The 23,353-nt window shown below is 41.4% G+C and overlaps 1 long non-coding RNA gene across 1 annotated transcript in view; it reads left to right on the forward strand.

Moving 5' to 3' along the window:
• Positions 1-19,264, forward strand: part of LOC310704828 — a 57,081-nt gene extending 37,817 nt beyond the window's left edge. The window contains exon 3 of the long non-coding RNA XR_014525054.1: positions 19,197-19,264. This is a non-coding gene — a long non-coding RNA (uncharacterized lncRNA). The remainder of the gene's footprint in view (positions 1-19,196) is intronic.
• Positions 19,265-23,353: the final 4,089 nt, after the last annotated feature.

Below are 23,353 nucleotides of genomic sequence, written 5' to 3' on the forward strand. Positions count from 1 at the left end.
ACCCAAGGGTCACCTAATAGGGTTGTTCTGTATACACACAAAAATCAAGGCACTCCCTTAATGAAGCATGGGGGTGACCAGCAATGCAGTTCTCTCTAAAAAGGGTCTGTGTGTTAACCAGCGAAGAAGGTGGGTGAATCCAAAACTTCTGCTTTGTTATTTGTTCCATTATTTCTCATTTATATAGCTCCCTGCATTTGCAAATTCCTTTAAAGAATACTGTTCCCCCCCTCAAAAAGTAAAATAAATCATTTTTTCCTAACAACATCAAAAAACTTGGCTTAAAATATATATTAAAAAACCCATTTAAACCAAGGGGGCACAATATTCCCACCCATATGCAGAGCAGGGCAAACAGGAGGACCCCTTCCATAAGCATTAATGGAGCCCTTTCCCCTTCTTCTTCATTTTGTGTTGGATTTTGGCTGGGGCACTGGTGTGCAACATTGTACCAAACAATTACTTACTTTGAGAGACGTGTATGTCTCCTATAATAATATGTCCATAATAAATAATGTTTCCTTACACAAAACCAGACCACTAATCTATCTAGCCCAGGCATGTCCAAAGTCCATTTTGGGGGCCTAATTTGGCCCACCGGTCGATTTAAGCCGACCCCTGTGGCAGTATATGTCCTGGGGTAAAAACTTCAATCCTAAAAAAAGCTCACCAACTTTGGTCGGCCCTTACGCATGTTTGAGCACCCCTGATCTAGCCCTATGACAGGCAGTGGCATTCCAAGGTTTCAGCTGGCAGGCTTTCCCATCCCTCTCTGGAGATGCCAGGGATACAACCTCAGACCTTCTGCATGCCAAACATATGATCTACTACTGGAATTCTGGTCCTTAATTTGCCCCAGTGGTCAAGAGGACTGTGACCAGATCAAACCAGAGGCTGACATCAGTTTGTAAAATTTAATGTAGATATGTTATCAGAAAACCAGTGAATGCATTTTGATTTATGAAAGATGTCAGAACAATCATAATATCAAAGGAAATCAAAAGCATATGAGAGATAAATGAACCTTGGGAAGGGAAAAATATAAGGGAAAGGGTAAGCAAGAGCACAATTAGGATGTATGGCTTACATAGGGAACCAAATGCAACTTAACTTTTCAACTAAATGCTATTAAAATAGAAGAAATGTTGAAGCCTGGAATGAAATGACTGCTGCAAGCAGTAATTACGGCATGTATATCAAAGGGTGAAATGAAGAGAGAGGAGGGATTGTCTACAGCTCTCTTTTCAAGTGTTCACTTGGAGGCATAGCTGTGTAGTGTGGGATATGGCCCTAATCCCACCTCTCTCTGTACTGGATCACATCAGCTCTCTGCAGGAGCTTAGCCCAGTTTTCTCATCTCTTTCTGCCTTTGTTTCTCTTCTCATACAGGCTGCTTTCCACTGGGACCTTGGTGGGGCAGGTTGTGAGTTTTATATAGTAGTGATCTGAAAACACGTCCTCATTCTACTTTTCAAGTTGCAAACCTGGAACAGCATTTTCAGTTCACTTGCCAGGGGTCAGGAGAAATTCAAAAAATTATCACTTATTACATATTGTTACCTCAATGGGCTTATGGTAGGGATGGGTGAATCTGTCAGTTTCAATCTTTCTCCAGTTCTCTTTTTTCCAGACTTCACTTCTCCACATCAGTGTATTTTTTAAAAAAAGAAAAGGTTCTCGTGAAAATTCGTCAACATTTAGTGGGAATTTCTTTTAATATACACATGTTTGTATGTCATTTTACCTAACATACACATTTTTGAAAACATTTTCCCCATATATAATGCATTTTGGTATGTTGTTTTGATGAGTACAAGCATTTTTGTGCACATTTACCTCCAAATATACATTGTTTGTACATGTTACTTAGCTGGAGAATTGCATTGCAAAATGCGGATTTCAAGGAAGCCTGTGTTTTACTTTGTGCTTTGCTTCAGAAACTGAAAATTTGGTAGCAAATGGAATCAAAATTCTCTCCCACCCTTGGCTTACAGTGATAAGCAGTGGTTGTTGCAGCAGTAGCTGTGTGTGTGCATGTGTGTGTGTGTGTGTGTGTGTGTGTGTGTGATAGTCTCCAACTGCTCTGAATATGCTGATGAAACTGCATGATGAAAACCCTTGAGCCATTACAGCTTCTCACTTTGTCACACAGAGTCCCAAAATCCCATCTTTGTTGAGGTAAGCTAACTGAAAATAGCTTTATGTTGGGGGCAATTTGGGGAAGAGAGAGTTGCCAACTGAAGTCTCTTTCTCTTCCTCCTCTTCCACCATCACCTTCTTTGCCACTGCTCCTGGGAGACAGAGAAAGTGGGACGGGAAGAAGAGGAAAGAGTCTTGTGCTGGGTCCAAGGAGTAGCAGCAGCAGCAGCAGGAGAAAAGGGGATTGAAGCAACCAGGATGCCACCTGCCACTGTCCCTGGCATGAGAGGCTGTGACTCTCTGGCTTGGCAGACCTGCAGCCACCCATCCAGCTGGCCATTCCCAATAAAAACAAGAAGGAGAAATTGAGTCAGGTCAGGCCCGAAGAGAAGTTGGCAGCTGGATGAGACCCTGTGTAGGAGTAGGTCCTGGGGGTGGTGGGGAAGGGTGTAGCTGGTGGGGTGCAGACAGGCTTGTGGGGGTTGGAGTTTGAGAGGTGTGGGAGCAAGGAGATTATGGGTGTTGAGGGTGGGCACTAGAACAAGCTGGGCTTTCACAGGGGGTTGTCAGCATAATAAAAATCTTAAGGTGCAAAAAAGCACCTCCTCCCGGCAGTGATTCTGATGTAGAAGAGAATGTCCCCATTTTCATCTGAGGAATGTTGGAGGATATGGTGTGTGTATTTTCTGTGTTTGTATTTTCCTTCAAATGAATGCTCCACTACTGTTCACTTGTATCCCTCCTCTGTAAAGCTTTGTTTGAAATATGCTATGTCAGAATGTCCTCTTGTTCCTTCCTGGGTCACTGCAGAAGACCATGGTAGCTCACCTAGGCTGCAAGCAATGGCACAACAATTAGTCAAAGAAAGAACTTTCCCAGAAAAGCCACCACCATTTCCTATCAAAAGCACCTCCCTCTGTAGAACTTTGAAAAAATATTTTATTGCATCCCTTAAAAATCATTATTTTCTCCCAGCTGACAAACTGAATTGAAAACTTTGGCTCAGCTCTAGTTGCATATAAATTCTCCAAAAACTGTTTGGTCCTAACTTCAGGTGGTGCCTCTAGGCACTACAGCAATACAAATAATAACCTGGGGCCATCCTAGCCCCCTATGTGCAGTAAACAGGCCTTTTGCTTGCAGTGCGCTTTGAAGAGGGGATAAATATTACAGTCATAAGAGTGCAACTCTTTTTATAGAATTTTGTCAGCATGAGTGACATTTTACCTAACGAGCATCTGTAATTGCTAATAGGAATTACATGCATAAGTTCCTGCACATTTGCATGACATATACCCTTTCAAATTATTTTAATACAGCTTTTGTTGGAAGAGAGATCTAATATGTTGAAGGAAACTGGAGGACCATTTTTGATTTTTCCATGTATCATACAGTAAATTATTGATGAATTTCTGGAGAAAACAAGCTTTAATGGCCTATTAGGGCATTTATTTGAATTAAAGGATAAAACCAGTCACTCACCAAAATGATCTAACCCACACTTCACAGGCAATTGCACAAATTATCCAAAAGCAACCGTGACATGAACCACTTTCCATTTCCAATATGACACATGCAGATAGGGCTTGCCACTTCCAGGGCTATATCTCAATTATTTGGAAAAAGAAAAAAGCGAGAGAGGCAACTTTAGCAAATGCATTCAATTAAAGCCTATTTTTAATCAATCTCAACCTTGCCTGACCAATGCTGCTTTGATCCAAGTCAAGCCTGCTTGCAAAATAATTAAGGGATGGAGAAGCCCAAGATTGGAATAAAATACTGTCTGAAAGCAGGAGATGAAAATTATTCCTCTAGGACTGGCTGCAGGTAGATACTAGTGTTGTGCCAAAAATTCCACTAGGAACTTTTTTTTGAGCATGTTCATGAGATGCAGGTGGGCGGGGGGAAATGAAAGGGAGTGAGACAAAGCTCCCAGCCTTCAATGAGGAAGGGAGAGGGCAGGAGACTTAAGTTTAATACTCCATGGAAAGAAAAATGGATTGTACTGATCTGGTATCAGATCAAATGAACCTCAACAAATAGAATAGATGCAGCATATTAAGTATGATATTGTTTGCAAATGTAAAAATGAATGCTTTCATGTGATCTCCTATTTTTCATGATAACAATATAGTTACCTGTAAATCACTGGGTTAATTTGAATTCCTGCTACTGTGTAAGCCCAGTGGTCAGTCTCCCTTAGTGCTGCCTGTTCTGTCTGAAGGTGAATAGCCAGCATCTCATTTGGCCAAAGGTATTTTCTCAGCCCTCCTCCCTGGGATCAATTTAATGATATGTTGGAGCTTAAACCAGGGATATCCTGCATGCAAAGAGCATGTGCTTGACCACTGAATTTGGGTCCTCTCCCCATATGAGGTTTCAACTAATTAACTTTTTCTCTGACATGTTTCACGAAGCTAATGTTCCATGGACAACCAAAAATTTCTGTAGGTATATTGTCCCGTATACCTTTTACTCTTTTCCTCAATCCCCCATTAGATAATTTAAATGGCTAAATATATATATTTATCATATTTATCCAGTATAGATGGCTGAAAATGCTACTGCTGTTGCAGCTGTATTGCAATTCTGTTGATTTTATGTCTTGCCTTATATCAGCAGTATGACGTGAATATTTGCATTATGGATATCTGAAAAATTCTAGTCACTGCTGATTAATTCTCACATTCCTATCTCTAGCTGAATGACTCACCTGTGGACCTACTTCTGCTCCTATAAATTAGAGACTGCTGTTCTGGTTGCCTCTTCACAAGCTTTTCTATTTGAGTTGGCAGTGGTGGGCTGAGCCCAGGAGTGAATTGTATGAACATTTTTGGTCTGGGTAGGGAAACTCAAGTAAACACCCTTATGTAACTGGCATTGCCATTCCTCACTTATGATCCTAAACAGTTTTAGGGGGAAATAAATTTCACTGAACTCACTGGACAGTTATTTCAAGTGAAAATGTTTCATAGCAAGGTGTAAAGTATTTTGGCACACAAAGTCCACAATGTTGGACTTTAGGGGGAAGCTCTGAGGGGGTTAAATCAGTTTCAAGGACTGGGACTGGTGCCAGTAATATTGTATCTGGACAGGTTTAAATTGAATTTTAGCCACCAAATGTACATGTTCAGATCTCCAGAGGAAGCTGTTTTTTCATGTGGGTGAGGTAGACAGAGGCAGCTGTTCAAATTGAATCCACGGCATCAAACAACTTGTGAGCTGATTGAATTTAAAATTGGAATTTCTTATTCCTTGATTTTTGCCTCAAAATAGGGTGAGGGGGTGCAGGTGGCTGATAAACAAAACGATATCACTCAGCCATAAGGTTAAAAAAACCCAAAGCAACAAGAATGTAATCTTTTTTGGGGGAGAGGGAGGAATCAACAATGAATTATAAAACTACTTTCTCAGCTGGTGAAAAATCAGCAGAGGTCTGTTGACCTTAAAAGGAGAAATACTGGTTTACATTGAATGAGGATAAAGCTTTAGCAGACTCTGTGGCCGGCTAAGCCAGCTCTAAGAACACCATATTGACTTCAGAAGTAATTAAATTCATACTAGTGAGCCGGAGAACTGCAACTGGTAAAAAAGGGAAGCATATACATATGAAATCAAACATTAATGGTAATGCAATAGACTCTATTCTGCACAACATTTATTAAAACACAGTGTTTGAGAGTCAGGCTAGACATGATGTGACAAGACCCTCATCCCCACAAAAAAACCCTCCCTCCTTATAGCCGTGAACATGCAGGATTATTGTTATGTTCTGCTGCTGCTACAGTGGCAACAACAGCACCACCTTCTGCCCTTCTTGGCCGGCCATGATTTTAGCAGTATTGTGGGGGGAGGCAATACTGCTTGTATTTCCATCCATCGTGGTTGTCCATGATCTATGCAAAATGCACTGCTGCAGACCCAATCTATATGAAATCTACATTTCAGAGATCTACAAATTTTATAGAACTATAGGCTGGGTTTTGTGGATTTTATAGTTCTTTAGGCCAGGGCACTGAATTTTGTGCAAATTGAGGTGGGCAGCTGCTGTGGATGGAAATCAAGCTTTGTTTCCATTAGCAATGAAGCCTTAGCCTACTGCTAAGATGCCCATCTAGGGGCCCAAAGCGAAGGGTGGGGAGTAGCAGCAGAGGTGGACCAGGGCACAAGGGGCTCTTGAGAGCCCCTGGGGCCCTCAGTCAGTGCCTGACCTGGCCAATCACTGAGCTTGGTGGTCCTGGTTGGAATCTCCAGCTGTTTCAGTAACGCATCAGCTGAAACATCTGTCTGAAGAAACAGCAATATATCACTTCCATGGCAGCCTGCTCAACATGAAGCAAGAGGAAGAGGAGGGCGCAGAGAAGAGGCAGTGGCCTTGGCCACTTTTTGCTGTGGTTCCACCCACAGCCAGTTCGCTTAATTCCCATTGCTGGCATGTACCACCCCCTAGAAGAAATTACCCAACAGATTAATATTCAACAGAAATAACACTGTCTTACCCATTTGTGGGGTTTGTTGCTATTTATGTGCTTGCACATTGCTGTCTTTTGAGAGGTTCATTATAGTTATTTCCTGCTAAATTGTATTTTTATTGCACTGATTTTTTTCCTTGTAAAGGACCCTGATCATTTTAGTAAAGATACAAATATCTATAAGCAAACCAATCAACCAACCAACAAAAAAGGGTGGGGTGTTCAGTTTTTACATAAAACATTGTGCATTGGATGTATGATCCAAGTTTCATTCTGATATCTCTGTTTTTCAGCTGGGTTTTCAGATCGTAGAGAAGCTTGCTTTGACAAAAATCTTGCATGAAGCATTTAAATCAGCAAGTAAATGCCAACAAGTGATTTGGAGGAGGCTGTTTGCCATGCCAGGCTGGCCAAGTCCTCAGAAATGTCCTGCCAGCCACTTCTTTTTACTCCTGTTCCATCCTTGTTCTGTCCTCTGACTCTATCCTCCCTGCTTTCTAATATATACTTCTTTCTGACAGAGGGGGAAAGTGTGTGCAAAGATTTTACATAGGAGCAACCTTGCACACACTGTGTTGTTTCAATAGCCCAAACGTTTGTTTTGAAAAGAGGTTATGGTGGCTCAGTGAAAGAAGTTGGGCTGGTAAATGAGCCAAGCATTATTCCCACAGGGATCCAATTTCCCCAAAACTACCAATCTTTAACCTTTTCAGTTAAGATGCCGCATTTACTGAGAGCCAGTGTAGGATAATGGCTGGAGGGTCAAAGTAGGGCCTGGGAGACCAGTGCTCAAATTTCTGCTCAGTAAGCCTAGCCTATCTTTTAGCCTGTCTTTTAGCCTAACCTACCTCACAGGGTTGTTTATATAAGTAATGATAAACCACCCCGCCACAGAAAATAAAGCAAGGTGGTATGCAGATAACAACAGAATACAACAATAAAAACATTGGTAAATACTTGGTTTAATGTGGTTTGCAATGACGATAAAATAGAGCTTGTGGAGGACTATCCATGTCCCCTCAAGCTCCTTGGAGGAAAGGTGGGATATACCGTATTTTTCGTCCCATAGGACGCTCCATCCCATAGGACGCACCTTTTTTTGGGGGGGGGGAAATAAAGGAAATTCCCCCCTTTATTTCCCCCCAAAAGCAGGTCGGGGAAACCGAACCAGATTGAGGGACAGTGGGATGGCGGCGCTGTGCCTCCCTGCTGTCCCCCAAGCTTGTGGGGCTGGCCGATGTCTGCCCTGCGCGAGGGGCGCCCTGCTTCAGGGACCTCCTGCAGGGCTGCCTAGGCTGCGGATGTGTTCCCGAAGCGCCGGGCGCTCTGCTTTCAGGGCGCCCGGCGCTCCGGGAAGCAGGCTACTATCCGCAGCCTAGACAGCCCTGCGGGAGGTCCCTGAAGCAGGGCGGCCTAGGCTGCGGATGTCTTCCTGAAGCCTGGAGAGCGAGAGGGGTCGGTGCACACTGACCCCTCTCGCTCTCCAAGCTTCAGCGAAAGCCTGCATTCGCCCCATAGGACGCACCCAGATTTCCCCTTCATTTTTAGAGGGGGAAAAGTGTGTCCTATAGGGCGAAAAATACGGTAAGTGAAACAAATAAATGCAATACTTTTCATGACTCCACCTTTCTGAAGACTGGAGCTGTGTTCAGATGGCCCCTTGAAATTCTCTACCCTATTAGTGGGCAATGAAACTGGGGGAACCGTTTCACCAAATTCCTCCAGGGGAAGGAGAAATTTCTCAAAGATTCTTGCAAGTTGAGATCAGCATTAACAGTGGCAGTAGACAGCGCCTTTCTCCTCCCTTCCTAATTCTGTTTGTTTGCTGCAACAGCAAGTGATAGGAGGACAGTGTATATTGGCAGCTTGGCCATCATTTTGCATCCTCAATGCTCCAGGGGCATTATGTGTAGGGAAATGGCAGCTGCCATGGAGAGATGCAGATGCTGCTGCTCTTCCTTGCGTTCTTTGTTCCTGCCATATCTTTTCTCCTTGTTCCTCCTGACCTCACTACAGCCAGGCCTAGCCCTCGGCCTTGTAGCTTGGATTTAGTAGAACCTCGCTTTGATAAATGGTTTTGTCCAGATCTCTCACATACACCCACCACCTTCATTTATAGTACAGTACAGAGTAGTCGTGTGCCAATAGCTCATATAAATCTTGCCAATAATAAAGGCATTGTTTAGTTTGCACTGTTCTTTCAGGTGAGAGACAGCCCATGCCTCAAAAGGGCTTACAGTGTGTTGACAAGACAGACAAGCAAACAAAAGTAGATAGGCAGTTGCTCAGAGTTTCATTAGCAATGGCTTATACAAAATCAGGACATCAGGAGGGGAGAGAGAGAGAGAGTAAAAAAAAGATCTCGCGTTTGAGCTACCTCTGCCTCCAATGCTGTTTCATAATGTTTGGACTGGCACTAAGATTGGCAGCTCATTCATGTGCTGACAGGGATTTAGAACTTCGGCTACCAAAGTTACTGAAAGGTAGAAAAATAAACAACAGGCCTGGTAATCATGTGCTAAAAAGGGAGAGGAAGGCTCCTTCACCTCAGTTTTGTTACTCCCCCAGGGAAGGAAGTGAAGATGAGAGAAGATTGTCTGCCCACCCAGCTTTAGCAAGGCTGCTCTTTTGTAAAATGTCGTGGATTTTCTGGATTTACATCAACAAACAAAGGGATATATATATATATATATATATATATATATATATATATATATATATATAATTTCATGGGAATTATGTTGGTTTCTGACACATACAATTTCTAAAACATACAATTTCATAAAACAAATAAAGTAATGGCATAAGATGAAAAATCATAGAAAAAAGTATTGTTTCTTCTAGGCAAGTTAGAAAACATGTCTCCCTCCATTGTCAGGGCTTGCCCAGAGGTGGCTTGTGATGGTCCCCAAACTGTATAAACTACATAAATGCCTGCTAATTTTGCATAGTAGAACAGAAAGCCTAGATTTTGGCTCAACCAATTTCTGTCCTGTGCTAACTTACTGTGTTCACAAAATGGTATCTGGGTTGTTGCGTTTGTGAGCAGATTTTTTATGCATACGCACATGTCAGGCTGCTGCCAGCGACTCCCATGGCTTGCTATAGTTGCCCAGGAACGTACAAAGGCAAGGAATGTTCTTACCGTCCACTTTTTATTCAGTATTTACAGAGAGAGGCTATAAAACCCAGTCTCTTTGATAATGGTGTTGTCCTGTGTGAATCTTCACTGCCCCATCTCTTCTACTTCCTCATTCGTCAATCTCAATATCTCTCCTATGGATGCTGAGAAGTGCCCACTGTCTATGAATTCTTTGCTCTCCTACTTTCAAGGATCACTGGGTTCGGTGTGGGGTCTGGAATGCTTTCTAAAGACAGCTGTTGCCCCCCTGCTGCTTCCTCTTCTTCCTCCTCTATCATTATTTCCCAGCTTTCCCCATCATCTGCCTCTGAGCTGTAACCTCCCACAAACCCCTGTTGTAAATCTAATCTTTCTTCCTCTTCTCTGGAAGGGTCAGGCTGGGGAGGTGGTCACCACTTTTCCTCCTCTGCCAAGTCAGGACACAAAATGATTATGAGGTGGTCCAAACTTTAAAAACAAAACCCACAAAAAAAAAACCAGTACAGAGTGAAAGATGGCTGGTTCTTACAATTCCTTAGGAAGGGACTACTCATTAATTACACTCACCCACCCACCCATTCCTGTATTTTTGCATCCCTTATCTTATGGTTCAGTGTTGTCTTGTGTGTCGAGGTCCCCAAGCCACCCCTCAAATGATTCACAAATCACACATAATTTTTGTTTAAGGTTTTTGGCATAATTTTGGCCACAACTTTATTAAAATACTTAATCTGTGAGTGGTTGCTTAGGCATTGGTTAAGACTATCTGTCCCCCCCCCCCTGCCTGGGACAGAACTGACTTTCCAAACTACCTCGGAAGCCAGTGAAGGGAAAACAATATTGGGATCAGTTGAGCTGAGTTACAGGCCCTCACCGTTCACCCAACCTTCTCCCCAGGGCTTGCCGGCCCTGGTCCCATTTCAGGGATTTGACGAAATCATGGCAAGCCCCTGGATTCCTTTAATGGAATTCCCTTCCACACCACCATTGGAGGGGCAGGCCCAGCCTATCCTTACCCTTCCTCCACCAATTTTTATAACCAATGCCTAACCGCAACCTTACAAGTTGTGACGAATTGCTAAGTAGTAGGCAAAAACCAAATGGCACCAGCCAATCAGCCAAATGGACAAAATTCCTACTAGGCCCCTGCCCCAACAGCAGACGGCCCCATGACAGGCATAGCAAGGTCAACTGGAACTCAGGGCAGGCGGGCGGGTGATCCGATGCACTCAGAGAAAGAGAAAGCAAAAGCTGAGTGCCCCAATATTTAAAGCCTTTGGTCCCACCCACCATATTGCAACATGCAATTTGCCCCAGCAACCCGGCCATCCAATCGTTGCCCCAGGCCAGCTCACTTTTACCTGCCTGGCAACAGAGGGTTGGCTTGGCAGACCCCACCACAACACGTGCTCTCATTTCAGGGAGAACACGCTTTCTCATCACTGAAATGGGCAGATGTTTTATGGAAAGTCTTCCACAAGCTTAACACCTTTATGATATAATGCTCAACATTTGTGGCTTGAGTTCTTGAAGTATCTCCTCTACACATAAGGCATTTTCCTGGTTTTGGGTTGTGATATAGATTGTATTTATCTGTGGTTGCTGGCTATTGACAAGGGAGAAGTTGGATGAGAGTTGCCTTAGTTTTAATATACACACAGCTAGCAGATTTTGCCTATATATTGGGTGTGGAGTAGAGACCCAGTCTACATACAGTGTACTACTGGCATCCCTTATCTCAGAGCAATCCCTAATGGCAAGAGCCCCTCTGAAAGTGTGTGCCCCAAATCCTTTAAGACCCTAGGAAAGTGCATCTGCAACAAAGTCTGTATCATAATACTCATCTGTAGACCATCGTCTTTTGACAGTGATTTGAATGGGAATTCACAGTTCCTACTAGAGTCACTAATTACACTACTTGTCTTGCATTACTACAACTGGATTAAGACCTCTGTCTTAATTTTTTAGACAAAGTTGAGCAGTCTAAGGTGAGCAGGTCATCCTAAGAATTATGCCTATATCTGTAACAGATATTAATCAAATGGAAGCTTTAATTCCCGTTTCAAGCTTTGGGACCAGAATATATTAGTAGCATTGTGAGAGAAATAATGGAAACACACAAATAAAGCATATAAAATAGCTGACCTTGCATAAGTGTTTGCCTTTTAGGCAACATCAAAATAGGTCCCCAGATCTGCTTCCCAGGGCTTTATTTTAAAAAAGAAGTTTGAAGCATCGTTTTTAGCTTGACTAAAATTGTGATATTCCATTCTCTGAAGAATAAGCATAAGAAACACGCATCATGGCTGACTTAACAGTGACTTTGACTTTATTTCCGATGTTAAAAAAAGGAAACTTCAAAAATTTCCCACAAAGACTGGGATGTTTTCCACTATTTTTAAAGAACAAACAACAAAAAACTTCTCCCTGCTCTACTTTATCTAGAGGCAAAAGAGCTCTCTGTGTATGTGACAGCTGAATAAAATCCTCTTTGAGATGGCAAAATGGAACCCGCAAGTACAGCTCTTTCCAAGCATAATATCATTGAACTGCTACTACCTCTTTGTTCTTTCTAAACCTACTTTAGAAAATAAAAGGGGTGGGGAAAACGAGAGCCTGTGCATATGATATAATGAGGTTTGGGGCTGGTTTCCCCCCTTGCTGATTTATGAGAGCAAGGAAAGTTTGTGAAAGATAGAAACTGTGAATCCCCTCTATTATCATCACGCCTTTCTTTTGAGGTGGCAGATGTGCCCTACAATACTTTCCTCCCCTCCAGATGCCTTTCAAGCATTTTTCCCCAAGTGCCATATCTATAATAAATGCCTTTACAACAGCTTAAATGCTCCTCTCTAGGAAAATGCAAAGTCCTGTGTTTCCAGGGTGCAAGGTGACCCACTCTACCACGAAAAGGACAAACCAATGGGAAATCATTGCTATTAAAACAGAAATATATACAAGTTTTAAACCTGTCAGTTTAAGGAGAGGGAAGCACGATTCCCTCCAAGAAGAATAAATGTCATAATACCACATCACACATACAAATTTACAAGTGCCTCTCTTCCTTTTCACTGGAAGTTCCACCTTTTGATATGAATCAATATAAAGCTTATATCAAATTATATAAATTTAATATAAACTTTGTATATATATTTTTGGAAAAAAAGTTTGTTTTAGGGTATTATGTAGCTTATGTATGTGACCATCTCAGTGTTCCTGACCTGAAGGAACAAGTTTTGAGTCCCTCTTGACCTACAAAGGGGCTCTAAGATGATGATGATGAAGATAATGATGAAGAGTGTAAGCCAGTCCTTTCCCTCTTGGTGATAATTAATATGTTTTGAGTCCTTACCATGCATCTGTTCCGATGCCAGATAGGCTCGTGTTTAAAATTCTCCAATGTGTTTAGTTATTTTCATCCCCTAGCCAATAGAAAAAGGGGTACAAACAACTCACCATCCTGTAGGAAAAGGCCCCCCATTATTATGGAGCTGTGGGGTCCATTTTGCTCTTGTGTCCATTATGCATCTTTCCCTACCTATCGCCACTATATGATTGCCCCCTCACTTTCCTCCTCATGTGTTCACACGCTTTCCCCACCACCACCACCACTGCCCTGTTCTCTTTTTTCTTGGTCCCAGTTCCTTATTGTGGTTAGCATAATGCATTTGCTGATAATAATGCTGATCATCGTTCAAATGAGAGCCTTCAAGTACCATCCTAACCATGATTGCAAACTGTGGTTTGTGGCTAATTATGGTTAGCGTTAGGATTGGAGGACACATAGCACTAAACATGGTTAACTACAAAGAAAATGAAGGCAATGGAGAGTTGCATGCTGCTGAAGAGCAGGAAGAGATGCAAGGAATAATTGAGTGCCCTAAGTCTCATGGATGATTCTGTACATGTCTGAATCCCACCTGGTGTCTGCACTTACTCCGTGTATCCTCTGGCTACTTAATATACAATTTTCACATTATCGAATACAGTGCAGGTTTAATTTAGGGCTCTGAACAGTTTGCAATCTTATCATTTGATACAAGGAAATAGGGAAAGAAACCCATGTATGTCCTTCGGCTACTATATAACAATTTTCACATTATCAGATGCACTATATGTTTAATTTGAGGTTTAGACCAGTTTACAGTCTTATCATTTTTTTACAAGAAAGTAGACATTTAATTAACAGATCCATAAAGGACACACATACTGCAGCTTTACCTCACCTCTCTGAGGACAAAGTTTAATTAAAGTATTGGGCTACAGAAATTGGCGCTGATCTACAGATTTTCCCAGATGGGTCAAACATAATGATCATTTGTAAAGCATATGAATACAGTATTTGTGAAATTATCAAGGTAGTTCTGTTACCCTGACACACTCATATGTTATTGTTTTATATCTGAAGAAGCAATTTTATGATTCATCGTGTGGTTAATTCCAGCAACACAACAATATGGAAGTTTTTGGTTCTGTTTTACTCTCATAGTTACATTCAGTGCGGGAATAAAACCCATATTGTTCTAAAATGAAAGTGCTTCAATTGCTCTTTTGCAACCGTAAGTGCTGCTGAATAATTGGGAATGAGTTTCCAATAAAAAAAGACCCTGAGGTGTTTTTATTAGGAACTTTAATGGAAGAGAATTATCCCAAGTGGGAATTCTAGGCTGGATTTGCAAAGTCTTCGTTTTGTATCGTTCAGTCAAGCTGAAAGGAACATTGCTGCTGCCGACACAAATAATAATCATGCTTAGACAGTGGAGCTTGGAAAAAGTAATTTAATTAATTTGCAGCAGATTTAAAATGGGAAGCAATTTGTGTGCCAGTTGCTAATGGTTTGTTTACATTTTTAACAATCAAACACGGTGAACAATAATTAATAAGTTACACTACACTACATCTTCTACCTACACATTTTAGTGTGTTTTACAAGTACTATTTCAGGCTCACATTATCTGTGTGAGGTCTAAGAGTGACAATGGGAAAACCAGCCTTAATTAAAGTCCCACAGAATCACATATCAGCTAACCAGCATATATATTGGGGTGTTTGGGTTTCATTTGTTTGCAGTGCATTTGGAATATTTCACCTATTTCTTTCTACGCTCTGCTAATATTGTCAACAGCACTGGTTCATGGAAAGAGAACAAGTTTACCTCAGCATGGGCAACCATGAGCAAATGAGCAGCTTATCCATTGTCTTAAACTGCAGATGAGCCATGCCAAAACACACACACACACACACACACACCCAAAAGCACCATTCTGCATGGTTACCCCTCCCCCAAACATTCCCCTTCAGCAAATGGGGGAAAAAATGGCAATCAAAATTTAGCAAAGCGGAGAGGAAATTATCATGGATCAGATTCAAAGGTTTTGTTGTGGTTTCCATATTTCTGAAGTGTCTGAGAGATTTTGTGAATGTCCTTTTTTCTTTCATTCGGAAACGTGTATAAAAAACATGTATAGGGAGAATAGCAAGTGAATGGAGGAGCTGGGAGTCTCCAGGTATCCACAGTGGGCCCCTGAGCTGGTGTAGGAATTGGCATGGGCCAAATGATGCTGACCCTTGGGGCCAACCTTGCAATCTTTCTTTCTCTCATATCCCTATAGACTGTGTGTCTTCTTCTTTGGTGATCACTCATAGCCGAGTAAGATTGTCTTCCATAAACATGGTTTTAACAAGGAGTCCATAAGTGACTGTGGAGGCCAAAAAGCTTGGCCTATCACTCAACATCCAAAAAGAAAAGAAAAGAAAAGAAAAGAGACTGTGTGTATAGTACTGAGTACATGCTATGCCATTAAAACATATTTAAAGCACATTCTTCCCCTCAAAGAGTTCTGGGTAGTTAGTTCTGTAGTTCTGTTCTGTAGTTAGTTAAGGGTTGCTGTGAGCTGTAACTCTGTGAGTGGTAAGTTATAGTGCCCAGGACACTTTGAGGGGAAGAATATGAGCTCTGAATGTGCTTCAAAGCTATAGTGTACTCAGTCTCTATCAGACTTCATCATGCACAACAGTATCCATTTCACTTGTCTTACTTTCCTCCATTTTTATCCTTTCTATTTTTTCCCCTCTCTCTTTCACACCCACATCCACCTTTTCCTGTAATGTTGTACTTCCTGAGGTGCCTTCAAATGCATGTAGAACATATCCTTGGTCATTCCCTCTTAGTACATAATATTGCTCTCATCCATCTCATTGTAAATCATCTTAACGATTGCCCGGTTTGAGTACATTACTACAGTCCACTTTTCACTGCTATGGCTTCAGAAGTGCTAAGATTCAAGTGGTTGAAAACTGCCACAATCTGCTATGCAAGCACACCCAGTGTGAAATGTGTCCTGTGCTTTTTATAATGCAATAGAAATAATACAGTTGTTGAAATGAAAGTCAAATACAAAATCACCAAAGAAAATTACATTATATGCAAAATAACGCAGCCCAGCACATCTAGCTGCAGTTTAATTGACCAGATATTTTATGAAATCGTGATATTGAACAAATTTCTTCTTAAGAGTGGTCTGAAAAAGCTAAGAACAATGTGCAGGATCCAAACTTTTCTGCCTCTGATGGAGAAGGGAATACTTTTGCCAGTTTCCCCTTCCCTTGCAGCATTTACTGCCACCTCCCACACTGTTCTGGAAATTAGAGGATTCTCAAGAACAGTGTGGGAAGCAGTGCTGAGAGGGTGAAGAATTTGGGGGAAGAGTTTTTTTCTCTCCTGTCACCAGGATCCCTCTGCTGGATCAAAAGTCTTCCATGGAAAGAAGGCATCTTCTGTCCATGGACGCAGGTCGTGATGTGGTCTAAACCACTGAGCCTAGGGCTTGTCAATCAGAAGGTTGGTGGTTCGAATCCCCGCAACAGGGTGAGGCTCCTGTTGCTTGGTCCCAGCTCCTGCCAACCTAGCAGTTTGAAAGCACGTCAAAGTGCAAGTAGATAAATAGGTACTGGTCTGGCGGGAAGGTAAACGGTGTTTCTGTGAGCTGCTCTGGTTTCACAAGAAGCAGCTTAGTCATGTTGGCCACATGACCCGGAAAAACTGTCTGCCTACAAACATTGGCTCCCTCGGCCAGTAAAGTGAGATGTGCACCACAACCCCAGAGTCATCTGTGACTGGACTTAACTGTCACGGGTCCTTTACCATTTTTTATCCATGGAAGATGTTGTCTAGCTCTAATCTCGTGTTTCTGGCATTATGAGTTTGGGGAAGGTTGGGGAAGTGGTCAGGTAAGGTTTTTGTTTTTTAAGAGGAAGACCAAAGGAATGAACTGGATGAAATAGCTGCATCTAAGTGAGAAACAAGCAAGAAGGCAAAAAGAAGGTGGTGCTAGAGAGTTGCTGTGTGAGTGAGCTAGAATGTGGAGGGAGTTGTTGTGAGACGTATCTTGCTCTGTGCTGGATCCAAAGTTGTGACTAATGGAGATGCAAGTTCTTTTGTGGGTATTATGCTGTGAGCCTCTCCATCTTATAGTCAGGTTGTATAGATGTATAAATAAAACAATTCCTCTTAAACCATACACGGTCTACACTGTCCTTTCTGCCAAGGAAACTGAGCCTCTGGTAAGCACACAACCCTGGAGTCTCACACTTCTCAGTGATTGGGGTGGCGTGTAACAATAATAATAAACAAAGTAGCTTGATTGCAAGTACTGGTGGTACTGGTTCTTAGGGAAACAACCTATGACAGGGTGATCAGCTGTTTATAACACTCAGAGTATTCATAGAAATGGAGTAGTGGCTGGGGAAATAGCAATGGATCAAATAGATAATGAATACGTCTTTGGGAGTAAAGTATGTATCTCTAGTCCAGAGATCTAATAGGTCTAATAGGAAAATTATGTGTTTTCCAAAAGCAAGAAGGATTAACCCAATACTGAATAAATAAAAGCTGCATTCATGGCGACAATCCAGCAAACAACTTTAGGCACATCTCACACATGGCTGTCAAAATTTTAGACATCATTCTTGGAGTATCAGAATGGAGCACTTGCTCTGGCCATGTTGCAAACTATGTTTGTAACTGGCTGAGTTACAAATGTGGCATATAGTATACCATGGTGGGCTGTTTGAGAAGCACAAGCCCCAATGCCCGTGGTATACAGCATGCAGAGCTAGTTCTGTGGTTCTCTGGGTTTTGGCCAGTACATTTCAGCAGAAACTGTGATAATCACATTTGTTTCTTATATCCAAATGAGAACATATTTCACAAAGGACTGATGCCAGAACCTTTATCACAAAGGGCTGCTTCTCATACATATATAATCTCAAATGTCAATTTATTAAAAACAGATTGTAATTTTCCAGTTTTACCTTTTTAGAAATTGCATTCTTCTGATGGCACAGTCTCAATAAACTATGAAATCCATGCTTTTTGAAATTTATTTTACAAGGTATGTGTAGAGGGTATTCATTCATTCATTTGTTTCTTCATTCATTAAATGGGCATCTCAATCTTCTGAGCACAAACAGGAAAAACACACTCTGCAAGACAAGTAGATCAAAACTAACCTCTGTACAGTTCTATACCACTTGTCTCTAGCTGTAACAGGAAATTATCTTGGTAGCCATGCAAAGGCTACCCCAAGCCTTAAAGGCAGGGCTCAAGAGGTCCTTTATTCATTCTGCTCTTACAAAATCCTTGGACAACTCTGCAACAGAGATTGCCTTCTAGCATCCAAATGAGGCCAGAACAACAGCTTTGATAATTGGTGCTCATTAAAAAAAGCAGAACTATCTGATGATTCTAAAAGAACATGGATGTTGACCAGCTGTTGTTGGACTACAATTCCCATCTTTCCTGACTATTGGCTATGCCTGCTATAGCTGATGGGACTTAGAATCCAGCCACATCTGCAGAGCCAAATGTTAACAATTTCTATACTAAAATATTTCTGAAAAATATTGATGGTTAGGTTACCTTTTCAAAACACACAGCCATGCTCAGAACTCTCATCGATTAATTTTAAACAGTAATGCTTAACATCAGCTTGCATTTTCAAAAACCCTCAAATCCAATGGTGTTTGTGTAATGAATACATGTATACATCTCCAGATGTATGTTTGTTTGTGCATGTATTCACATTTTTGCAAACTGGGAGAATTTTTGCAGACTCCCCCCCCCCCCCCGTGTCCCATTGTCTGAGCTCAGTATCGCACCATTGTAGAATGACAAATTGGAATGGCAGCTGTAGGCTATCAACAGCAAACACTGGTTTGGATCAAAATATCATACACTCAACTCATTATTGAAAGAGTCATTGAGAATGCCAAGGGAAAAGATTCTCAGTCACCCTAAGCAGCTTGTTCCTTTGAAGAACCATTCTTACAATTAGGACTCCCCCACCCCTACCCCACATGTAACGTAAGTCAACTGTCCTCCAATGGAAACCCACTGCTTTCATGACCAGAGGTAATATTCACGGATATTGGTCAACAACTGTTCTCTTTCATCTCCCTGACAGACTGTTAAATATTTGAAGACTATCAATATGGCAGTGTGCTTTGGGCAGTTATAGTGCTGATTATGCAGAGAGCTTCATAAAACAATCCTGATTGGCTTTGGATTGTACAGTAGGCTTCGGCAGGTAATTGTGCATCATTTATCCCAGCTAGCATCTTCAATACCATTCAAGGCAATATCACGAAATTAGCTCTAATGAGTGATTTAAATGCTAATTGACTAGTTTTGTATCAGTAACATGTTTATTTGAGAGATTTATAGCTTACATTCAAATGGATTCTATCTCATGAGGGCTGCAATTTTATACTCGCTAAGCTGGGCTTACTTCTGAGTAGGCATACATAGAAATGCAGTGTAAGACAAGTAACAAGACTGCCGTAATAAAACGAATCTCATTATTTGAAAATGTGATCAGAACTATTCCAAGGGAAACTATCCATCTGAAAGTTTTGCTTCTTTTGCTTCTTTCACTCTTTATAGTCCGATTACGTTGCTGTAACCTGTCCTGAGACCTACTTGTGAAGAAATTTTATAAAATAATAATAAAAAAGACAAAATTCTCAGTCTTTACTAGAGCACTGAAAGGGGACTTCTCATTCTTGAGATAAACACACAAGGATGTCAAGCCAGGATTATTTCTGCAGACACCCATGGCTGGATCACAGAGTCTTCTGTCAGTGAAAGGATACGGTTGGAAACAACGTATGGTCCTCTTAAGATTCAACAACCTTTGCTTCTTTTCATTTTATTTCTTGTTAATCAAACATAGTTCAAATATTATTTAAAATCTGGTTGCAAAAGTCAGTTACTGGGAGCTGCAGGAGGTGAGAGCGTTATTGCTCTCAGGTCCTACTTATGTGCTTCCCATATGTTCTTACACTCACCAACATGGAAGGATAAATGCTTTTTATCCCCATCTTTTACAAAACAATTCAGAAAGTTTTCCATATAATTAAAGAAGGTGTGATCGTGAAGCAGTGAAGAAAGAGATTGAGTAGTCTCTGTAACTTTGCAATGGTTTATTATTATTATTATTATTATTATTATTATTATTATTATTATTATTATTCTGCTCCACAAAGAAAAAAGAAGAAGTGCTTTATGACTTTTAGCCTTTTGTGCGCTGGACCTTTATTGAGCAACTGAACTGAAATAGGAATTGGAGCCTTTGTTCCAGGAGTATAAGCTGAACAAACAAAAGACATGACTTATGAGAAGACTTCACAACTTGAAAGATGGTGGAGAATTTAAGACAAAGAACTGACCTGACTTAAGCAGTTTGGGCATTCTGCATTTGCTCGCCACACGACACAGGCAGACATTAATCATCCAGAAAATAGATGAAGATGAAGTCCCAATCAACACTTATAGCCAGAGTTCAAGACTGAAGAAACACTGCTACCTCAAGTTAGAGTTAGAGACAGTAAATTATTTTAGTCCATATTGAACCATGGTATCTGTGGGCTCCCTCTGTCTCTGTGTGTTTTAAATCAAACAACATTATTCAGCTTGCCTGCTCAATACATATGTCCTGCACAATATGCGAGGTAAAATAGCAAAATAGATGTAGAGAGAGGAGAGGAAATGGGTCAAAATTCTCTATGGTGGCTCATGAGGGGAGCTGGCAGAAGTGGCATCCTCCTAGTGGCATTTGATGTGCTGGGACAGAAAAGGAAAACAGATGGCACCTGAATGTCTGCTGCCACCTCCTCTGATCTCGCTAGTGTCACCATACCCTGTCCCATTCTGACTAGCACAGCATTGCCACGGGGGGGGGGGGCATTGTGCACCCCAAAAGCTTCTGCTTATAACCCTTGGGATCCAAATTGACTTTTTAGACATGGTTGTAGAAATAGCAGCTAAAATAGTAGTTGGATATAGATAGATTCCTTAAGGTGTCATTCTTGCATGACACATTTGTCTTGTCAAACAAGCAAAGTCTTTTCAATTTTGTTTTACCCAGGCATTTAAAATACCGTTTTAAATCATGGATGCTGATATTTCATGTCACACTGCCATTTCTTAATTTAACTTTTAATATTATTAATTTTTGTATTTCAACATTATATTTTTGTCTTTGCCATATTGTAAGTGATCCTGGCAGATTTCTTTGAAACGATGAATATAAATTCTTTTAATAAATAAATGCCAGGGCCATCACTTGATGCCATGACATGGTCAGCAACAGGGTCAGTCTCGTTAAACCCTTCAGTTAATGTTAGGTAAAGCCTATTCAGAACAATATTATCTGAAGAAATGTCAGTTGCATACAACAGACCCCAATTGTTTAAACCAATATCAGCCACTTATTGGCAGAGTGGCTTAGTGGCTAGAAGGTTTGCAGTTTTGAGTGTTGTGGAAATATGTAATAATAATAATAATAATAATAATAATAATAATAATAATAATAATAATTTTATTTATTTATTTATACATACATACATACATACCCCACCCATCTGGCTGGGTTTCCCCAGCCACTCTGGGCGGCTTCCAGTAAAATACTAAAATACAATAATTTGTCAAAAACTAAAAGCTTCCCTAAACAGGGATGCCTTCAGATGTCTTCTAAAAGTCAGATAGTTGTTTACTTCTTTGACATTTTATGGGAGGGCATTCCACAGGGTGGGCGCTACTGCCGAGAAGGCCTTCTGCCTAGTTCCCTGTAACTTCATCTCTCGCAGTGAGGGAACCACCAGAAGGCCCTCGGCGCTGGACCTCAGTGTCCGGGCAGAACCATGTGGGTGGAGATGCTCCTTCAGTAACAATTTACTGTGCATAAACAACTTGTCCCTAGGTAGAATTGTAAGCAGCTGTTACACTTCTGTTTGCATGTGTGAATCTGGGTTTAGGGATCAAAACTGGATTTGTTTCAGTACTCATCTTGTTCCTGCAACTAGCCTTGCAATAACTGCTATGCACCAGCCATAAAAAATGTTAATTCTTGACAGCCTTGATCCCTGCTGTGCCCTTTAGCAAAATGGCATGCAAATCCACGTTGGAGAATAGCAGAAAGAGCCTTTGTTTTCTAGGTCACTTTTCCTGGTGTACTTATCATGACAACCCAATACATGATGAGAATAGAGTCTGCTAGCTCAGGGAAACAACAATGCAACATTTCAGGTAGTTTGATCTGTGGACCAGATTAAGAAAGGGTCGGTTAGCTTCAAAGTTGGATAGCGGATATATGTAGACTTGAGGGCATGAGCCAGTGAAGGTTAGCTGCTGCTTTCAATAAGACGTGAGTCAAATCCCATACATTCTTGTTTTTGTTGTTGTCACCAGTCTGTCTGAAGAGACAATGGAGTGTGAAGTCAAACCGACGGAGTTCCTGCCATGGCTGCAAAGACTGGTAACTCGTAACTGCTGTCTCCCACAATGGCTTTGCTGTATTAGCAACACCAAAGTGACCTCTCTGGGGTGCAAGACTGGGCATTGTGTATGGAGGTCATGGGCGGCCCAAATGACAAGACCCCTCCCTCTCGGCCTTGCTGATGTGGTCCAAATGAAAGTAGAACAATACATTTGGCACCAGCTTGGCTGCAGGAGTTGCTAGAAGGAAGCACACAAGATGCCACCCAACTCTTTAGGGACTCCACTCCAGATTTGTGTAGGATTTGTTCCTTAACCTTTTCTTCTGCTGAAGATGTCAGTGCGTATGGTTTTTTTTCCTCGGGGTTTACTCTCAAAGGCTTTCTCATGAATGAGTATAGCAACAAGGCAACAGAGGCTTAGGATCAGCATTTTCTTTCTCCTAGATGGGTTACCTTCTCAGGTTGATGAATCCTATCTGCTAGTGCAAGTGCAGCTGGCATATATGCTCCTGAATGTGTCCTTATTGGGCAGACTGAATTTAATTTTTGTGGGCTTTTCCCATTGTCCCATGTGGGCTTGTTGTCTGTTGGCCTCAAGAGAAGATCCCTCCTCCACATCGCCCAGGGTCATGCATGGCCACAATTCTGCCTGCTGCTGCACATGCTAAGTGGGCTTTACTCCTATATAAATGCACATAGAACTACTGCTTTAGTGAAAATTTAGCTTTGTTGGATTGTGCCTTTGAGCAAACCAGCCACATTTATCAAACAAGAACGCCAATTCCAATAAAAACCACATATCTCTAATTAGCATGGACAGTTAGTCACACACACACACACACAC

This window comes from Podarcis liolepis, assembly GCF_965112155.1.
Source record: "Podarcis liolepis genome assembly, chromosome: 4".
Classification (NCBI taxonomy): Eukaryota; Metazoa; Chordata; class Lepidosauria; order Squamata; family Lacertidae; genus Podarcis; species Podarcis liolepis.